The sequence below is a fragment of the Meleagris gallopavo genome, chromosome 6, assembly GCF_905368555.1.
Source record: "Meleagris gallopavo chromosome 6, MGAL_WU_HG_1.1, whole genome shotgun sequence".
Classification (NCBI taxonomy): Eukaryota; Metazoa; Chordata; class Aves; order Galliformes; family Phasianidae; genus Meleagris; species Meleagris gallopavo.
This window is the reverse complement of record NC_139409.1, coordinates 36459364-36479097: the sequence shown is the minus strand read 5'-3', so window position 1 is coordinate 36479097 and position 19734 is coordinate 36459364. Positions and strand designations below refer to the sequence as shown.

The 19734-nt window shown below is 38.9% G+C and overlaps 1 protein-coding gene across 3 annotated transcripts in view; it reads right to left on the bottom strand.

Annotated features, from left to right (window-relative positions):
- LOC100544241 (ubiquitin-conjugating enzyme E2 E2) overlaps positions 1-19734 on the bottom strand; it is a 211634-nt gene that overhangs the window by 44620 nt on the left and 147280 nt on the right. The window lies entirely within an intron of this gene.

Genomic DNA, 19734 nt, shown 5'->3' with positions numbered 1-19734 from the left:
TTTTTCATACAACATAATGCTTATCCACAGAAAGATGTATTTTACCCAGAGTGGCCTCTTAAGATACATGAAGATTTCTTTTTAGTTCACAGCCTGCTGATACAAGTCATTGAAACAGGACATGAATTTTAATTAGGATCAGTTGGGATGGGAACTTGTGAATATCTGATTAATATTTTTCAAAGGAATGCAGCATTGGTAGATTTTTCAAATAAGTGACGTGGTATTGTCTTAAGGCATTTCTTGTGAAACTATTCTTGTTATATTTGCAATAAAGATTTCCACAGTATGCAAGGGTTAGTGAAATAACCCTGCACACAGAACAGATGAAAACTCTTGGCTATGCTCCATGCCTCACAATGTACCCAAGGCATACAATTATTATACGACATCATGTCATGTTCACTACTCAACTATTCATTTTGTTCGCTGAAAGTTAATAAAACCCTCTTTCACCTGAAATTCCTTGGACTCCCTTCATTAAAACTTCTGACTGCATGATTCCCTTCATACAATGCAGTGCCTTAGTGTGGCATAGTTCATTAGTCATGGTACCTACATCAATTTTCTCTAATAGCTGTTAATGCTTCTTGGCTTTCTAAACTATGTGCTTTCTTAACAAAAATGGGTTACAGAGAATATAACATTATGGAACATTAATTAGCTATCAGCCATAGTAACACAACTAACAATTGTTTTAAAGATAAAATCTGGCTTTTAAAATGTCACAGTAGCAAAGTGTTGACTGTTTGCCAGCCATCCATCCATCCATCCACCCACCCACCCATCCATATTTCACAGTGTCTGCAATACATCAAGTTGCTAGCTGCCAAACAAATTTAATTTACCCAGTTCTCAGTTTGCATTAACCTTTGAATAATAAAGCACAGCTGAGACTGCTCTAAGAAACAAACCAGAAAATGAATAATTAAAAACACCTCCACTGCCTTTAGAAAGACCAATGCCGAGTCAACAGGGAAGGTTTAATTGTGACTGAACTAAGCATTAAGGGGCTAATTGAACTCTTTATAAACCCAAACGAATGTGGGACTACATCAGTGCTATGGTATACAAGGTTCACAGAAAGTAAAGACTTAAAAAAAAAAAATCAGGCAATTAGTTCAAATAGAGAGAGGTAAGAAGCAGGGGCAGCCTAAATCTTACATGAAAAAAGTCTCTAATACATGAAGGAAATCCTTTCTCATTTTCTGCAGAAAAATGTTCTAATACTTGGAGAAGAAATGACTCAGTTGATGCCAGCAGGTTAAAATGGAAGTGATATAAATGTCAATCCCTGAGAAACAGTTGAAAAAAGCTAGTAACAAAAGCAAGCCCTGTCTTTATTAGAGCTTACATAGCCAGCAGAGGATGGCTGGGCTTTTTTTGGGTTTGAGCAAGGCTCACTTTTTTGTACAAAACTTCCTCTGATAGTGGCAGTTTCATAATGTATATTATTTTTATTTGTTTTGCCTGTTTATTTAATTGCATTAACATTTGAAATGAGCATTCATTAATTAAAATAGTTGGAAAATGCTCCATCTGCCAGTTGAACTGTTTCAGCACATCCAGCTACAAACCCAGCCTGATCACATTCTGAGGATGCTGATTAACATTAATTGAAGGTTTTCTTTGCAAATGAGAGATGAAGCTTTATTAAGCATTTTTATTAATTCGAAGAATAGCTGGAATTGTATGGAGTGTGGGTAGATTGCTGTTATCAATGTTGCCTGTTGGAGGGCTTGCTGGCAGCAAGGCCATTCAGCTCATGTAAAATACAGATTCATGTGCACAGTCAACAGCTGGTACTGAGGGCAACAGCATGCACAAGCATAACGTTTTTTCCCTTGCACATTAATAATACAACAAGTTTGACAGGTGTATTATCTTTGTTTCCTTTCTCTCCTAATTGTTAAGCCTTTTATTTATCCACATTATTGGCAACAAGCACTGCGACTCATCAGGCTTCACCAGAGAAAATTCCCATATGTGCAAGACCTCAGCCAGGGCCTGATTCTATAAGGTTTACAATGCAAGAGGATTTAATTGCCCTTCTCTCTACATGGATATTTGCCCAGCACACTGAAGCCCAAATGGTTTACATTCACTGTGATTTATATTCTGACTCTATTAGTGTTACTGGCAACTGAACCACAGATCTCAAAGAAAGTAAACTAAACATCTCAGTGCCTGTAGTCCTGTCATCTTTGGGAGGACAGATTCGGATGTACACCTGCTCAGCAAAGGGCAGACTAACTGCCTTGAACTGAGCTGACCCCAGACAAGGCATGTAAGAGATGGCACTCCTAGTGCTTCCAGTGTTATCTCCTAGCGGCAGAGGGCTGAGGGGTTGCAGCTGGGCAGGAAGACTCTTGAGGCTTCAAGTTACCAAGGCTCATCAAAAGGCAGCTCCCCTCTGCCATTATTTCCTACAGAACAACGCCTGTTCCACGTGCCTGGAGCTGAGGGTGGCTGTATGTGGAGCCCCTTTTGGCATGGCAGCAGCATGAGTGTGTGATATTCAGGAGAAAGAAGTCAATAAAATCATCTCCTTTTACTCCACTTTCCTTTGCCTCTGCCTGTATCTGTCCGTTCTGTTTCTGCTTCCAACATATGTACTTGCAAATGAAATGTATGCACTCAATTGCAGTTAGTTGCAAAATAATTTAAATGCTGCTATAACTGAATTCATTTTGCTTTAAATACACTTAATGTGCTGAGTGTTTTCCATTCCCTCAAGATGTTTTAGGCAGGCAGTCACTTGAAAGTAGTGCAGCTAAAAACTGCTTGTCCAGTACAATGAATCAAAAATCCCAGGCTTTCCCTGCATTTAGAACATACTAAAATACTCATCCTAAAATGATGTTGAAGGGCTGTGTGTAAGCAACAGCTTGTATGAGACATACCAGATGAAAACTTATCTGGAGAAGTTAGAAAAGTACCGTTGACTTTCAGTTTTATCAGAGCTGATTTTCCATTGCCAGAGTATAATTCAAAACAGTGAAAATACAGAAGGTCAAAGAAATAATGGTATCCCACATGTTTATCAAGTAGCCATATGGAATAAGTTAGTCAAAATAATATTATTTTCTAATCTAAGTTAAGTTTCTCGACGAGGGATCACATGCCTCCCCAGTGTCTATAATGAGGTAGCATAACCTCATGCTGTGTTTCTGGTGAAGTGGAAAATGAGGACCAATCCAATGTCTTCCTTTGCACTCTTTGTCTCTAATCTTGTGGGAATCTACTTTTACAGTGTAGCTGCACTCTTTAGCACAAGGGCAAGGCAAGCCTGTAGCACAAGAAGTAACTTCAGTTTGCTTCCTACCTCTGATGTTTGAATGGTGGGTGAAGGGAGGCCATCAGGCCAAATAAAACAGGAAAGCAGGATGGCTGAGAATCCTTCCCATTCCTCAGTACTCAGAAGGAACTGGAAAGGGTCTTCCTGACTGGCTGAAGTTAAGTTCATTTTTATCCTCTTCCTTTAGAATAGAGTGGAACCAGTCTGTTATACTTTGTCCATGTTAACTTATGTTCTTTGATATTCTCTATGGTAATTCATCTTTGTCTAATGTGAACTGCATCAGCACATAGAAACAAACCTCAGAACTGGGGTTCCCCTGCATGAAGTGCAGTCCGTGGTGTACACAGACCCTCTCAACTATCTTTGGTAACATATGGCAGTAGCAGAAGACCCTATGTAATATCTACTATATAAGCAATTTCCCTCTGAGGAGAGCTCACCACACAATCATTTCCCCTTGCAAGACATACAGCACAATTTCTTGCAGTCCTGTTTCGTGCACATCTAAAGTCATGCTGGAGTTGATTCTGCCTCTAGCAGTCTCAGTGAATGCTTTTGAGAAGCCACTTGTCCTGAGGGCAAAATGGATACAAAAGTACTGGGAGATTGGCAAAATAATTTAAGAGCGCAGCTGGTGGGAAAAGAGGATGAATGTGACAAAACAGAAGACTGCAGATTCAGCTCTCAGTGAAGATACATCTCCTGAGAAACTCAGATGAAGCCTCATTAAAACAATCCCAGTACGTAGCCCTGCTCTCTGTTTTGAATGCTGTGCTAAGCAAAAGCATTTCTTTGGTCTGTACCACAATGCAGGGCTGTCCCTGGGCCAAGTATTAGCAGTGGGGCTCTGTGGCTGCTGGATAACCTAGGAAGAAGTAAATCAGCAGAAGGCATACTGAAGACATCAATACCTGACCCATGGGCATGGGCATACCCAGCTCAGGCCTATGCAACAAGATGCAAAAACAGTAGAGTTGAGAAGCGCTGGCATCATGCCCTCACAAGCAGCTGTGGTCCTCAGCCCTCCTTTCCCACTGCTGTTTCTTTGGCAGTGTCAGTAGCACCGGTCATCTACTCTCTTCCCAGTTTCCTCTTCTCTCTATTTTCCACTCCCACTCAGGTTTTCATCCCCTCCTCTTCCTCTTACTGACAATTCTTCCTGTATTTTCTAGTTTCTCTTTGAGTGTGCTGTCTCTCCCTGCTCGCTGCATGATAAGAAGTCATTGTTCCTTCCTCATGGAAGATGCTTCTTCCTTTCAGATTCATGCAGATCTCCTTCCCCATAAGCACTCCTTTTTCTCTTACCCACAGTCATCAACACATCCTGCTATTTTTTTTTGTCTTTCTCCAGAAAGAAGGAGGGGATTGGAAATGGTGCAAGGGAATTTTATTTCAGTAAAGCAGTTACTCTTTTTGTTCTACTCTTTCTCCATTGCCTTTCTTCTGAGACATACAAAATGAAGAGCAAGTAGAGCGGGTGCTGCAGTAACAGTGGGGTAGGGAAGGGAAAGGAGACACAGCCGCCTACCGAAATGCTCCAGTGATACCAGTAGGTGCTTTTATAAATGTATACAATAAACAGTTGCCGCAGCAGCCAAGGGAATACATTTCTACAAAACAAAAAGTAAGAGATAAGCAGTGAGCACTGAGACTGCCTGTGGCAGTGGACACAGTTGTATGGTTAATAACATCTCTGCTATGAATAAAATTAGTAGGCTAGCAGTGAAATCCTAGCAGTAAAATCAAAGAACAATTAAAGAAATAAGGCCCTTCAGTATTAGAGGGAAGCACTGTACTTTGGCTATAGCATTCATGACCTAAGCCCTCATCAAGAGACAAACCTTTCCCAAATTTGTACCTTTAGAATGCATGACTTCTTTTTACTAGATCTCATCTGTAGTGCAAAACCTTGTTTTTCCATAATCTACATAGGTCACTGCAAAAGTAACGCCTCCTATTTATTTCCATGGAAACTACAACAAAAAGTACGATAACAGTATGAAAGAGAAAATTGTCAGCTACGAAGCACCATTTTTCACATATAGTCACCACCATTAGCCAAGTCTGTGGATGAGTTGATAGAGAGACTCCCTTTAGTGATGTGACAGCTACGCATGGCCATCCAGAATGTGACTTGTTTCATGCCACTGCTGAAATACACCACCGACCGCCTCACTGTGCTCTCATCCACTATATGGTCTCCATAAACATTCAGCAAGCATCGATGGATGTTAGTGGGTGCCATGTTTTCTGCATGGAGGAATTCAGTTACACACCTTTGCTTCACACATGTCAGACTGTGCCTCTGCTGCCATTTGTCATGTAGCAACAGAATGTAACAGAATGTTGATGAGAAGGTTCAACCTCTACTTCATACAATCAAAATCCACCTTCAACGTCATGGCCAACATAATAAAAGAGGAGGTATTATTTTTGGAGCAGTACATGTATAACAGTGAAGCTTGGGTCTATGCTATATCTGCTATTTGGTCAACCTGCCATACTACTGGAAATTTGAGTATGTTGGTATATCAAAATAATTAGATGAGGTAAGTACCATTTTGGGGTATACATCTTTCATGAGACTTATTTATTCATAATGGAAACTGAAGGTGAAGCAACTGGGCCACTAGACATTCAGAAAGGCTTTAGCAGAAAGAGATTTTAGATAAATCCCTCTTACCACTCAGCTTCCACAACAGTGAGAAAATTCACTGTAATTCATTGAAAACCTGGCTCAGATCCTCTCCCTGTTCTTCCAGTTTTGTGATTAAAGCCATTTTTCCATAAGAAACTTAGAAGAAAAAATATTACTTTGAGGCAAGCATTAAGAGAAGGAGGATATTAAGATATTTTTCTAACTCATGCTACAATCCTTTCAAAATGGTTATATCCTGATTTCATCAAATGCTTTTTATTGAAGTCAGTTAACATTTCCATCTACACTTTGGAACCAATGTGTTCGTGGTAAATGTGTCTGGAAGGACACCTACGACAGCAGATCCCAATGAGCTGTTAGAGGTGCAGCAATATATTACTGGGTAATGCTAGATATTATTTCATATACTTATTGAGAGCAATTGAATTCTGTACAATATGGCACTGTCTCACTGTCAGCCTCCTCTAGCTTTAGCAGGATGTTTCTTAGGGGTACATTTATCACCAAAAGCAATTCTCAGTTTAACTTTGGGGCTTCCAGACACTTTCTTTCTTGCAAGAAACCTGTGGCTCAGTGTGCCTGAAGATAGTATGAGGCAGTTTTTTTTTTTTCTTGTGATTAAACTTTTCTGCTTGCCTGCCACTGGAGCCATTAAAAATTATTAAGGGAACCTGAAACACAGGTTCCCTCCTGCTGAAGCTGTGTTGTGTTTAAAATTCATGAGTTTTGGCCACAGTAAAAATAACAAGTAGATTAAGAACAAAGCAAATGTCACTTTATTATTCACTACTAAGTAACAACACTGAAAAGTATTAAAGTATCCCAGCACTTTTGCAGACTGGTATTATTCCAAAAGTACTGCAGTGCTGTTATCCTCTAAAGCCCTGTCTTCAGAGCGTTCCTGAGACAGACACCATCATGAAGAGAACTGGTTCTTAATGCACAAAGCAGTTATTTATATTACAGTATCTACAGCAATTTATTCATTGCAAACACCATTACACAGTGTATGATCACAGCATGCTGAGTATTCACAATGAGATTTTAAAAATGGCAATTTTGTTAAGTATTCTCCACTTCGTTCAGCTGAACAAAATTTTCATAAAACCTTTCACAGAAGGCTTTCCTTGTTCAGCACCGGAAACAATGATTTGCCTCCCATGACACATCTACGGGTTCAATTCCCTTTTGCCATGTTTTCTCTTTTTCCTTTCAAAGTAAGATCACTAACTGCAGTTCCAGATCCTCTATACCAATAGAAATGAACAGTATAGTTTAAATAAAATATTTATTGGCCTGATTTGCCTCTAATTTGCCTCTGCAGTAAATTATATCAGGAGTGGCTTGTAGTCATATTTTAGCTAAAGAGGAAAACAACTAACCAGGAATGAAAACCATTACAAATAAATGAAAAGACATTCCTGGGACCTTTTAACATGACCTCCAATCTTGCAGCTTGCCAGGTGATATTATTTCCTTGTAGCTCCCAATTTGCTTTTCCCTGAGGTTTTCTTTTTTTTCCCAATATGATAATTTATTTTCAAAATTGTAAGTAGTTTTTAATTTCACAACATTTCCCCTTACCCACACCGGCTGTAGTTTTGCATTCTATTTTTACCAAATAAACAGCAAACATGTCACAAAGCAGTGCGGTGGCACCATCAGGCATTATATTCATAAATTCTAAATCTAATTTAAAGGGATGAAGTGATTGAGTATGGACAGATAGTACAGAAACCCCATAGCAGCCAGAAGATTTAAGAGGTGCAGTGTGGAAGAAAGCATTCTTTAGAACAGCACTTCAGTTTCTGTGGAAACCTTAAAGGCAGCACAGAGGAGGAGAGGTAGAAGGGCTAAGGCAGCTCGTCTCCAACAGATGAGAAAGACTCGTAATTTATACGTACAGTACATTCAAGGCTTTGGATATGAAATCCATTTGATTTGTTGATTTGATCATTTATATAAAAATGATCCTGAACTCCTGCTCTTCATTGGAAATTATGAAAAATGGAAAAAGCTCACACATGCAATTTTTTTTTTTTTTTTTTTTTTTTTTTGGTGATGGATGGATCTGCTGAACTTCTTCTAAAGTGTCCTTCACTTTCTGATGAGGAACTGAGGCATTTCCCTGCAGACCTAATGGTGAGACCTCATGTCAAGAATTGAGTAGGGTTTTCAGCTTCTGGGGTGAAAGACTGCAGGCTAAAGTGAGTGCACTGACATGCAGCAGTGCCTACTAGCTCTACTAGCTCACACCATGGGTCCACGACTTCTCTGCACATAGTGGGGATCAAGAGCAAGTAGAAGAAGATAGGGAAAACAATGCACCTCTATCATTCATCCTCAGTTTTGTGGTACATTAGAACTAGTAACTGTATCATGAATATCACTGTATTTTACAACATTTACAAAATGAATGGCAAAACAGCAGCATATCAGAGTACTTTAATGCCTGCCCATATCTCATATATCTTAGCTGACGTTACAATATCAAATGTCAGTGGAATAAAGACAGAAACTTTCACTCTTTTTCCCATTTCCTGCTTTTAAATTACAGGAGGTGAACTGATTTTCTGAACAACTTTGGTTAAACTTCATCAACTGTTCAACTGTTCAACTTCCAGTATTCCTGCTTTTCTCAAATAGCTTACGTTTTAAGTTTGAGTGGCAACTGCATTTAGACATTAGAATGATTTTGTCAGCTTTCCTAAAACATAAGCATGAAAAGGAGATGTTTAATAGCTCTTCATTTATTACGACTATTAAATCTTTTTTTATTGGAAGACCAAGGACACAGGATAATAGGGGAACTTTTAAATTGAGACTGGATTTAGTAGTGCCCAGAACCATACCACATAATGATATAACTTACAGAAAACTCAGCATAATGAGGTCATTAACTTTAGTGTCCAACATGAAAGCAAAAATGATTCCACATTTTGTTTAACATACAAAGCCAAGGTAAAACTATGCTTTTGGGCAAATTTTCTATTTCAACTACTTAAAGTCTATTTAAACTTGAGAATTGTTGACTGCTGTTTGTTTAGCATATTGAATTTTTCATGTTATTATTGGTCATTAAATTATAAAATTAAATAAACAAAATAAATATGATCCTGTATAGTTAACTAGTGAAGCAAAATCTCTTTAAACATCACCAAATGTCAGAGAAATTCAAGGTGGATATGTAAGAGATTTTCTTCAATCTTATCCAGAGAAGATCTTTACAGTCTCTTATTTAAAGTAACATTAACAAATTCTGCAGTAGCCAGCCATTTCAGTAACTGGGAATCATAGAATCATAGAATGACCTGGGTTGAAAAGGATGACAATGATAATCTAGTTTCAACCCCCCTGTTATGTGCAGGATCACCAACCACCAGACCAGGCTGCCCAGAGCCACATCCAGCCTGGCCTTGAATGCCTCCAGGGATGGGGCATCCACAGCCTCCTTGGGCAACTTGTTCCAACGTGTCACCCAGGATGAACTCTAACATATATACATGTGTACATTCTGAAGATTATGACTACTACAAGCAAAATATCATTATTTTTCATTGTTTCTCAGAAAGATTGCTCAGCATACCCACTACTCATTGTTTCCCCCACTTAGAAATAATTTATCAAACAGCCTATAAAGAGATTTGATTTGCTCAAGCCTATCATCTTTAATAATTCAATCTACGGGCAGTTGTCTGAATAGGAGCCTCAAAATTTTGATTCCTTATGCAACAAGAGTGATCATGTAGGTTTTTTTTTTTTTTGGCGAAGTGGTCTGATCCTGAGATTTCCTTTTTCTAAGATCTAGAGTCCTCAGTTTCTAGAGATAAGCTGGTTATAAAACTCACCCATAATACTGAAAGAGGGAAAGCAACAAGAAATCAAACAAATTAGCTTCCACAGAGAGACCTCAAGCACCTGCCCTTCTGCCTGTCCTGTAAAGAGGAAAAGGCTCAAAGAGAGACTTTCCTCATTTCAGTAAGAGATTCACACGTTTACACGTGAATTGCTTGCTTACGCGAGGAAACAACTCTATATTATGGCATAGATTAACTAACATGATGTTAAACACATTATAAAACAAGTCATTTCCTCCTGAGTAAACAAGCCTATAAAGCCAACAGGCACAGAAAAAGGAAATTTGATTCTGAAATCCATATACTTCAAAAGCAGATTCCTTTTATTTAGTCAATTTAGTTAAGAGGCTGTCTTATTTCTCCCAATCTCTGGTAAACAGAAGAAAATATGCTTGGAAATTGTTGGCAAACTGACACGTTTTTGCAACATTTGTTATTCATTTGAAATTATTCTCATACTTCAAAATGGAGAGCAGCCATAGGTCCAAGGTGAAAAAAACCTTAAAATATCTCAGCTTTTCACTGAGACTGGTTGACCTCATTGCAGGCCACATTCTGACTTATCAGAAAAAAACAACCCTGCAAAACCCAGTTTGCTCTGCAGTTTCTGCGAGGACGGAGGAATTTCTACCACTTGACCAACCAGCCCAAATGAATGGGGATCTAGGAGGCTCTTGAGGAGTGTTGGAGCGAGACCACCAAGGGTTCTTAAGGTGCACTTTCTCTGGGGTGGAAGACATAGATACATCACAAAGTGAACAGAAGATAAGACAGATAGGAATTTCTCATTTTTCTATCCATCAGCATAATTTTCTCTTAGAATATTTTGGGAGCAAGGCTGAGGTTATGAAGGGGATTACCTTGGACCAATCTTTGCCCTTTTATGTCACTGGAAATCCTCTCAAAGACAGTGCTGGAGTTACAGTGTAAACTTGTTAAAATGATCAGTAGCTCCAGGAATTCTACTTGTGCCACAGCCTCCACCATAAGAACAGAGGCTTCCTAATGTGTTTTTCAGTAAGTTCATTTAGGACAAATAAGGCTGAGTCAACATTCTTCTCACTACACCGATCTTCACTGCAGTACCAGGATGAGGATTTGTGATTAGAAAAATCTAATACATTGAGTTCATCTCTGATTTTATTATAAACCATTAGAGTGGAGATCAGTCCTGGTCCTGGAAAGTGCATGGCTTACTGGAGCAGATTCCCAGTTATAGGACACACCCAGACGAAGTTGGGGACCTGTTTGTAAAAGCAGCCTTCGTCATAGAGCTGGAGTTCATAAAATCAGTCACACATGATCTGCTTTAGAAGTGATACCTTCTCTAATGAATAATCAACATTTCTTATTAGTACAGGACAGTCAGCATTCTAGCATGTAAGTTGTAATCAACTCATCTAACTGAAGAATTAAACTTCACCTATAAGGGAACTGTTTTTACTTTTGTTTTTGATAACTGCAATGTTGTTTTTTTATATCAAGATATAATAACAACAATAACTGAAATTGCCATTTTACATAGCTTGCTCCAAAAGTAATGCTTCCCATTTATTTTCGTGAGAACTACAACAGATAGAAATTGCTCAACAACAGTATTTGATGGAGCAAACTCTCAGCTACAAAACATTATTTTTCAACATAAGTCACCACTATGAGCCAGGCATTTTCATGAGCCACAAACAAGAGCCTTCATTATATATTCATAAAAATCTGCAGTTGCAGAGGTGACCTACTGTTGTCATCATCACTGCTGAAATGCACCACTCACTGCCTCACTGGGCTCACATCCACTGTTTGGTCTCCATAAACATTCAGCAAGCACCGATGAATGTCAATGGATGCCATGTTTTCTGCATGAAGAAATTTAGTTACACACCCTAGCTTCATACACACTTCCACATCAGATGCCATTCTGTTAGAGTGCTCTTCTGCTGCCATCTGTCACATGGCAACAACATGTAATGGAATACTGGTGGGAAGTTTCAGCCTCTACTGTCATACCACTAACATCTGCCTCTGATATTGTGAACTAACATAATGAAATAGGAGGCATTACTTTCAGAGCAGCCCTCCTCATAATTTCCTTGGGAACAACGATTTGGAATCCTTAGTCACACAGATGTTTTTGGCACGATAAAAATTATATTAGTATTATTTTTTTTCCTATTTTCAGTTCCAGCTCATCTCCCTGCTTCAGCTGTCAATGATACTGTCTCTCATCACTGTTTATTTGTTCATAATATTACTGGTGGTGTGCATTCGTTGCAGTAAGTGACAAAAGAAGGTCTGAGTCAGAACTAGCACCATGAGAAGAACCACACAACAGAAAAACAGTCATTCTGAAATTTTCAACTGGAAAAAGACATGAAGCTTAACCTGTGAACAGTACAGTTACATTACTTATTTTTATCATATTGCTTATCTTCATTGTCCTAATCAAGCTTGTTTAATCATTGTATATTCAAAGAAAACAGCAGATGACTGCAATTACTAAACTCTGCACTCAGAATAACATGGATACATTTCTATAAATGATTAATTGCTACATACCACAACCACATTATGGGATATACAATGTCCTGTTTCACTCAGGCTCCATCCAAATTACTGCTTTCAGAAAGACTTGCTAAGCAAAACTGAAAATCCATGTACAAAATGGGGGAACGCTGAAGAGAATGCAGGATGGATAGGAGTGCAATGGGGTGTAAGGAAGGAAAGGGATTATTCACTACCAAAGAGTAGGAATTTACACTGAGGAAGGTATTTTCTCCTCTTTATGGTATTCACAGGAAGGCAAGTATGACTGGAGTAAATGGCTATGAGCTACAGAAATGTTCATCTTGTGGTCTCTGATTCAATGCTAGACTAGATGGCTTCTGTCCAAATTGTGTGTGCTTGGAAGCTCTTTGGTGGTCTGTATCTAATGAGCAGTTTTTTAATAAATCCATTTCTCAGTGGACAGATGTCCCAGGTCATAAGAATATCATTGTTGACTGCAATGCTGCTGGCAGCTCTGCTTGGATGGAGGAAGAAATCCTCTTTGGCTCCATGTGCATTCTCCTTGCAGAGGCACACAGAATGCCATAAGAAAGCATGCTATACAGCTGGATGTCTTTGCTGGTGATTTGTGGGTTAAGTGGAAACACAACTGTACAATTCCCTGTAATGGTCAGTCCACAAACATTGCACTGGGTGTAATCATTCAAATAGAAAGATGTCTTGGTTTTTTCTAATGCAGAGGAATGGCATGGCGGAGACATTTAAAGCCTTTGAATATTTAAAGCCTGTTTAAATAACTTGGATGTGATCAAAATCAGTAATGATTTACCTGCAATGTTAGTGACAATTTAGCAAAAATCTTGCTGTCTGAGAAAGACTTAAATACACCACTTTCCATATTAAGAGGAAAAAGTATTCCTCTGTCAGATCATATCGAATTACAACAGTGTGCCCATGTATTCTTGTCATACATTTCTGCACTTATACTGGTTTCGATGCTTTCAAAATAATCCCTTTTCAAAATGTACTTGTCAATTGTACATTCTGGAAGGGAGAGCAGATGTTTCTTCACAACTGTATGCACAGCTTTTTGAAGAAAATTTTGTTTATTAATAGTAATCGGTTTCTCATTGCTTTGCAATTTCTTAGATAATGGTGTAAAACACAATTTTCCCTTCACGTTCTCTGCATACTGAAGAGACAGATGCGGCTGCAAGAGACTACTTATACTGAGGGCAAAACTTAGTACTGCTTAATGTGACTTAATGACTAAAAAATGTGTATCATTTAGAGACGGCATGTAGTACTCAGCTAAGATATTATTATGGTCAATGAGTACACTTCCCTGCCAGTCAGTAAAAGGATTTGGAATTAAATCAGTTTTTATTTTATTTGTTCAAGCAGACACATTAAAAGCAGAAGAGCTAACCACATGAGTAACACAAATGGGATTTAGTTCTTGCTCTTAATCTTCTTCGAGACAGAAGCTCACATACAACAATATATAATTCAGCTTGAAACATCAAACTGAGAGAAAGAGGGAGAAAAAAGAAGACCACAGAAAAGCTATTTTACAGCTGCATAGACATGCAAACACCTCCACTTCACTTAATAAGGCCAGTCACTTCCAGCTATCGCACCCCAGCCCATGACAATCTTTGCATGGAAGCATTTCTTTCTCCCCCAAGCAACATTATCAAGCTAGTGCAGTTTCCTCAAAACAAATCCATGCCATATTTAAAGCCAAAGGTACAGCATATGAAGAGCTGGAGCTGTGCTCTGAGAACAGCCACCTACCTACCTCAACACACTCACCCGCACTAACAGATGTCCCTATGAAGTGTAGCAAAAATGACAGGAGAATGTCAGGGCAGAGGAATTTCCTAAGGCTGGTGTCAAGTGACACTTGTGTAGCAGAAATAACAAAGACTCTGCACAAAGCTGATCCTGAATTACCTCAAGATAGGTTGTACACAAGGAAACAGCCAGCTCAGCAGTGTTCAGCACACAAAGCACTGTTTCCCTCATGGGATGCATCAGCCTTAGTGCGTCCCTCCTTTTTCCTAATAACACCACAGTTGTTTACATGTTCCTTTTAGGTGCTCCGCTGAAGGCCGCACCGGGCGTGCTCAGCCACCAGGCTGTGGTGCTTCCAGTGTTAAAATCTCCCACTGTAGTGAGTCTTGTAAAAGAAATCTTGTGTGTGCAATTGTATATGCAAATTCATGTTGATCTACTTTAAATTATTTTCAGTTTACCACGTTAGGAAATGTATCCTAAAACTGTATTCTCAGATCATAAAAAGAAAACCGCCAAAGCTTCAGAATAAAAATAAAAATTCCCCAAAAGACAGCAGAGCAATGCAGCTGTGAAAAGTCCGATGCACTAAGCAGAGGCAAGAGGATGGTGAGGCACTGGAACAGTTTGCTCAGAGAAGCTGTGGGTGCCCCATCTCTGGAGGTGCTCAAGGTTAGGTTGGATGGGTCCCGGGCAGCCTGAGCTGGTAGGGGGCAGCCCTGTCCACGGCAGGGGGGATAGAACTCTTTAAGGTCCGTTCCAATCTAAGCCATTCTGTGATTCTATAACGCACGAAATCTGCAAGGCCTTTTCAGCTTCTCCCTTCTGTTACACTCTGTGTCCTCCTTCCACTGAAGGCTTAAAGCCAGCATAGAATTCCTGCTCTATTAGATGTCCAGGTCTGTCCAGGTCTGTTGATTGTGGAGCTAAGATACACCAGTATGTCCATGAAGCAGCTGGATGAACAGTTCCTCTTACACATGCTCCCAGCCAACTGTTTGGATAGCCAGGTCTCCAAATTCTGAGGTCAGATCAGTCCCAATGCAATAAAGGTGCGAGTAGGTAACCATGCTGTGAAAACTGCAGCATATTCTTTAGCACTTTCTCTCATACTCTCTTCAAGAAAGCCTTGCTCACAGTTAAAGGACAAATCTGATCTTTCACAGGGGAAGTGAAAGAAGAGGCACAGGAAGATGTGGGGATGTCCCCACATCTGCTCTCTAACGATGTCAATGCCCACCAAGCCCTGGCTGGGGCTGCCTGCAGGCATTCTCTAAGCAGTGCATCCAGCAGTGTGAGGGCAGTCAGTACTGAAAATGAGTTTTCTCTATTTAAAGAATATTTCTATTTTCATTTACATTTTTATGCTTCTATTCAACTAATCAATAGTAGTGATTATTGGTGACTTTGGGACTCAAATCTTTGTCAAAGTTTTAAAAAATCACAACACTTCTGAATTTTCTCTGCAGAGGTAAAACGTTACGCTGAGTAGCATGGGAAATGAGAAGAATAAATTAAAAGAAAAAGGAGTGTGGTTTCTTTTATTTACTATAGTGTGTTATTTTTAATTTGCCAATTTAACTACCCCAGTGCTCTGGCTTCCTGCAGTACCGCTGAAGAAAGTCCCCCTTAAGAAACAATGCATATAAATCCCACAGCCTTTCAGAAACCCACCCTGCTCACCAGCCACTTCTTTCTAAAAAGTCCTGAGCAAAGAAATACCCTTTTTGATGAAAATCAGAAAGCTGAGCTAAAATGGCAGGTGAACTAAATTTATCTTTCTCAAAAATATGGTTGCATGAATAAGGGTTGTTCACAAATGAGGTGACCAGCTATCTCCTTGGATTTGACTGCAAATTCTTCATTTAAATACAGCATCATAATATTTGCAGACAGAAATTACACATATCATGTCTTTCTAAATCTGTCTGCCACTGTCCAGAGGTCTTTGTGGTAAACAAACCAGAATAAACAGCAGGAAGTAACAGTGGTTTAAATATATATATATATTTTTGAGAATGAATTAGTATTAGCAACAGCTGGAGAATTTATATAATTTTAATGCAGATTTAGTGCAAGTTAGGTGACACTGTCACAAATAAAATTTCGACACCAATTTAGGCAACAACACTAATGAAAATTTTTGTATTGGCATATCTCTTGACCAAGGAAACTATGACTTTTTTTCATTCCTTTTCATGTTTCTCTGTAACAGCCACAAGTATTTTTCATTTGTGGGCTATAAAACATTACAGTTATTCTTTACATATGGCAGTGGCATACTTGTTATAGCTATCCAGTGTACATTTCAATACCAAAATACATTTCTCAGTTTAATATACTACTAATGAATCAAATAAAATTCAAGTGGTTTGGGGCTTCAGCTGACACTTTAATTTATTACCCCTGAAATCACATCAGGAGAAGTGGCCTTGTAACTCTTACTGCGTGCTGAGGAGGCTGCAGTGCAACTCACTGTAATACTCCTTATTAATTTACCATACTGAATTTAAAACGACTTCCAAATTTTAGAAAAAATATTTACAGAGCTGATAATATTGTTTTTCAGGGGAGTTTCTGTTACACTACACAGATATCTAAGAATAAACATCCCCCCCCCCCAAAAAAAAACAAACCCACAAGAAAAACCTACAAAAAAACAAAACCAGAAGCAAATAGAAATCCCAAATTACTTTTTTTTTTTTAATCATTTCAAGCAAAAGGCTTTGCTTCTTTAAAACATTTCTTGCCAGACTGCCTCATCAAAGAATGAACCACAACCAGAAGCCCTCGAATGGAGAGCAGTGTTCCATGCTAAACAGATTTTCAAACACTCTGACATTCCACAGCATTACTTAAAGAGACACGCTGAAGAAAAAAGAGCAAGGTTCAGAGCAACACCCAGCTCTTTCCCGTGGGCTTCCCAGCACTGCCAAGGAGAAGACCTGGCCTCCAGGGGTTAGAGAACGACGCTATGAAGCTGTCTCTCTCAGCCGCACGTACATAGCCTGCAGGCAATGCTCTACAGTGGTTGAACCTTAATAGCATGTTGCTGCAAATACTTTCTCCTGGGTGACGTCAATGAAAATATTCACAGTACTATAAAGAGGAGTCATTAATTATTGTCAGATCTTACAGAACGTTAGGACCTAGCACTGAAAATACATACCAATACGAACGACAATGTTTTGTGCCCATAAAGCTACTTAAGGACACAAGCTTTTCACAACAGGGTCATTTTCACTTCCAGGCTGCAGCTTGCTGGTTCTGACAGCAAAGTGGCAAGTCCAATTTCAGGAACTGAAATATATTATCTTACAGTATTATTTTTCAGCAGTACACTACCAGGAGGCACAAATGAAAAAGGCCTATTTTGTTCTGTTGGGCAATGAATAAAATCAACTACCCAAGGATGGAATTTCTCAGAACAAGTCCTAAGATATTCGTGTGGGATTTTCAGGGGGTTTTGTCATTGGTTTTTGTGGGTATGCAATACGAGATTAGTACCCACAGCAAGCAGAGAGCACAAGGCTTGTTATCAGCGCAGAAAGAAAGCTACACAGGTTTCATCTGTTCGGCAGAAGTTCACAAATAGGACGTTCTGTGCCAAACATCTACATCTGCCATACCACATGGGAAACACATTTGAGAGATGGGGTGAAGGGATCTAACTGCTTCACTGCAGTGCTTCAGTGTGCTAGTGGCTGGCTGCTGTAATAGACTTTTAGCTACAGAAACAGGTTCGGCCTCATTGCAGAACATCCTGCAGGGAGAGAAAAATGAGAAAACAGACTGTGGTGCCTCTAATGAGCAGAATACTTCAGCCCATGTTCACTGATTATAAGGAATCTATTTACTCTAAGCTGGGTGACCGAAATCTCTGTCAGTGGGTAGAATAAACATTACTTAGAGTGGAACCATTTGTAATATGCTTTAATTGGCAATTTTCCCTTAATGAATAATATAACATCTCACATAGGAGGATTCTGCAGCTCTATGATTTTTGTCCCTATGTTAGAGATATGAAAACTGTTGCACAGAATATGTTTCCTTAATAACAGAGCTTGGAGTGATATATCCTTTCTCACAGGTATCACGCTTGTCTGCTGTAAGCACATGAATGCAACCAGAGCAAAAAAGTAAATGAAAGGCTCATATATATTTAAAAACAACATTTTTTCTTCAGAACAGATGGTGATATATGAATTCAAAATAACTTTGCACAGAATTAAGGAAAAAACTGATTTGAATAGAAGATGATACCTGACTGTTTAGAAATGGTGTTTACACTTACATATTTCTTCCGCAAGAAGGCACGGCCCAGAGGTTCATCCAACAAAGAAGGGGTTACATATCATTTTGTAGGCTACGCAGTGGTGTGCAGGCTAGGCAGAATGACAATGCCAAAATGTCACTGAGGCTGTCTTTTCAAGGGACAGCGAAAGGAATTCTGCATGAATTTAATGCGCTCCAGGAAAAAAACTCAACAGGAAGTGAGAGCCCACTCTTATGGAAAACCACTGGGTGTTGATAAAGGTGAGCTTCATTGCTAGTCTCAAACAAAAAGGAATTCTCTATGAGTTTATCTTTCAAATAGGCTTTGATATACTCTGCTCTTCTCATTAAAATAAAGCAGCACATATCACATATACTGTCACTATATTCAGAAATAAATCACACAATCATAGTACATGAGACTCTACGGGCATATACACATTTCCAGAATTTCATTTTTACTAGTATAAACACCAACCTCTCTTCACGTTCCCTGGTGTGTTCTTATCAGAATATGTATACTCTTTCAAAGTTTATGCATTCCTAGTAGAACTGCTTGCAGCAGAATGAAAAAACAAAAGCAAAAAAAAAAAAAAAAAACTGCTTCTAATACACAAGTATGTAAAAAACTTCTCATAAATCACAGTAATGGTCCCAGCATTGCCATGATACGATTCACTGACTTCAGTGGAGTGGCACTAGCTTACTTTAGCTAGTACTTTGGCATGCTAAGATTATTAGGAAAACAAAAGACTATGGAAATACTATTTTGAAATCATGAAAGTGGATTGTGTAAAATCACAGTGGAATTAAAATGTAAATATAAGTCTAAAAGCTAATTACAGCAAAGTCTGTATGGGCACCAAGACTGATATTATCAGTATGTCACCTGACGTAATGGAGCACACACACATTACCACAAAAAGAATAAAATAATTTCTCACAGGTTCAATGCAAAAGACATTTTCCCCATAGAGAAAACTTTATGAAAGGCATAAAACATATATATATATATAAACATATTCTTTAGACAAAGTAACAGAATGGAAGGGAATTAAAAGTGTGAGGTAAAATTTCTGCATCTCCAAATATTATTCAAATTTACAAATGAAGGAGTGTTTCAACACAAGATGAGGAAAAAGGCACAGCTGCTCAAAGTCAGGTGACTCACTTATCTATGTCTCAGCAAACACCTCAGGTCTGCATTTTGCAAATCTGCAGAAATCAAAAGAAAAGATTCTTCTAACTTCATAAAAAGGGAATAAATGGATTGTGCTCTGATTTGTTCAGCTCAGGTGATACTTGGCACCATTTATCCTGTTTCTCACAGGACCAAGTACATC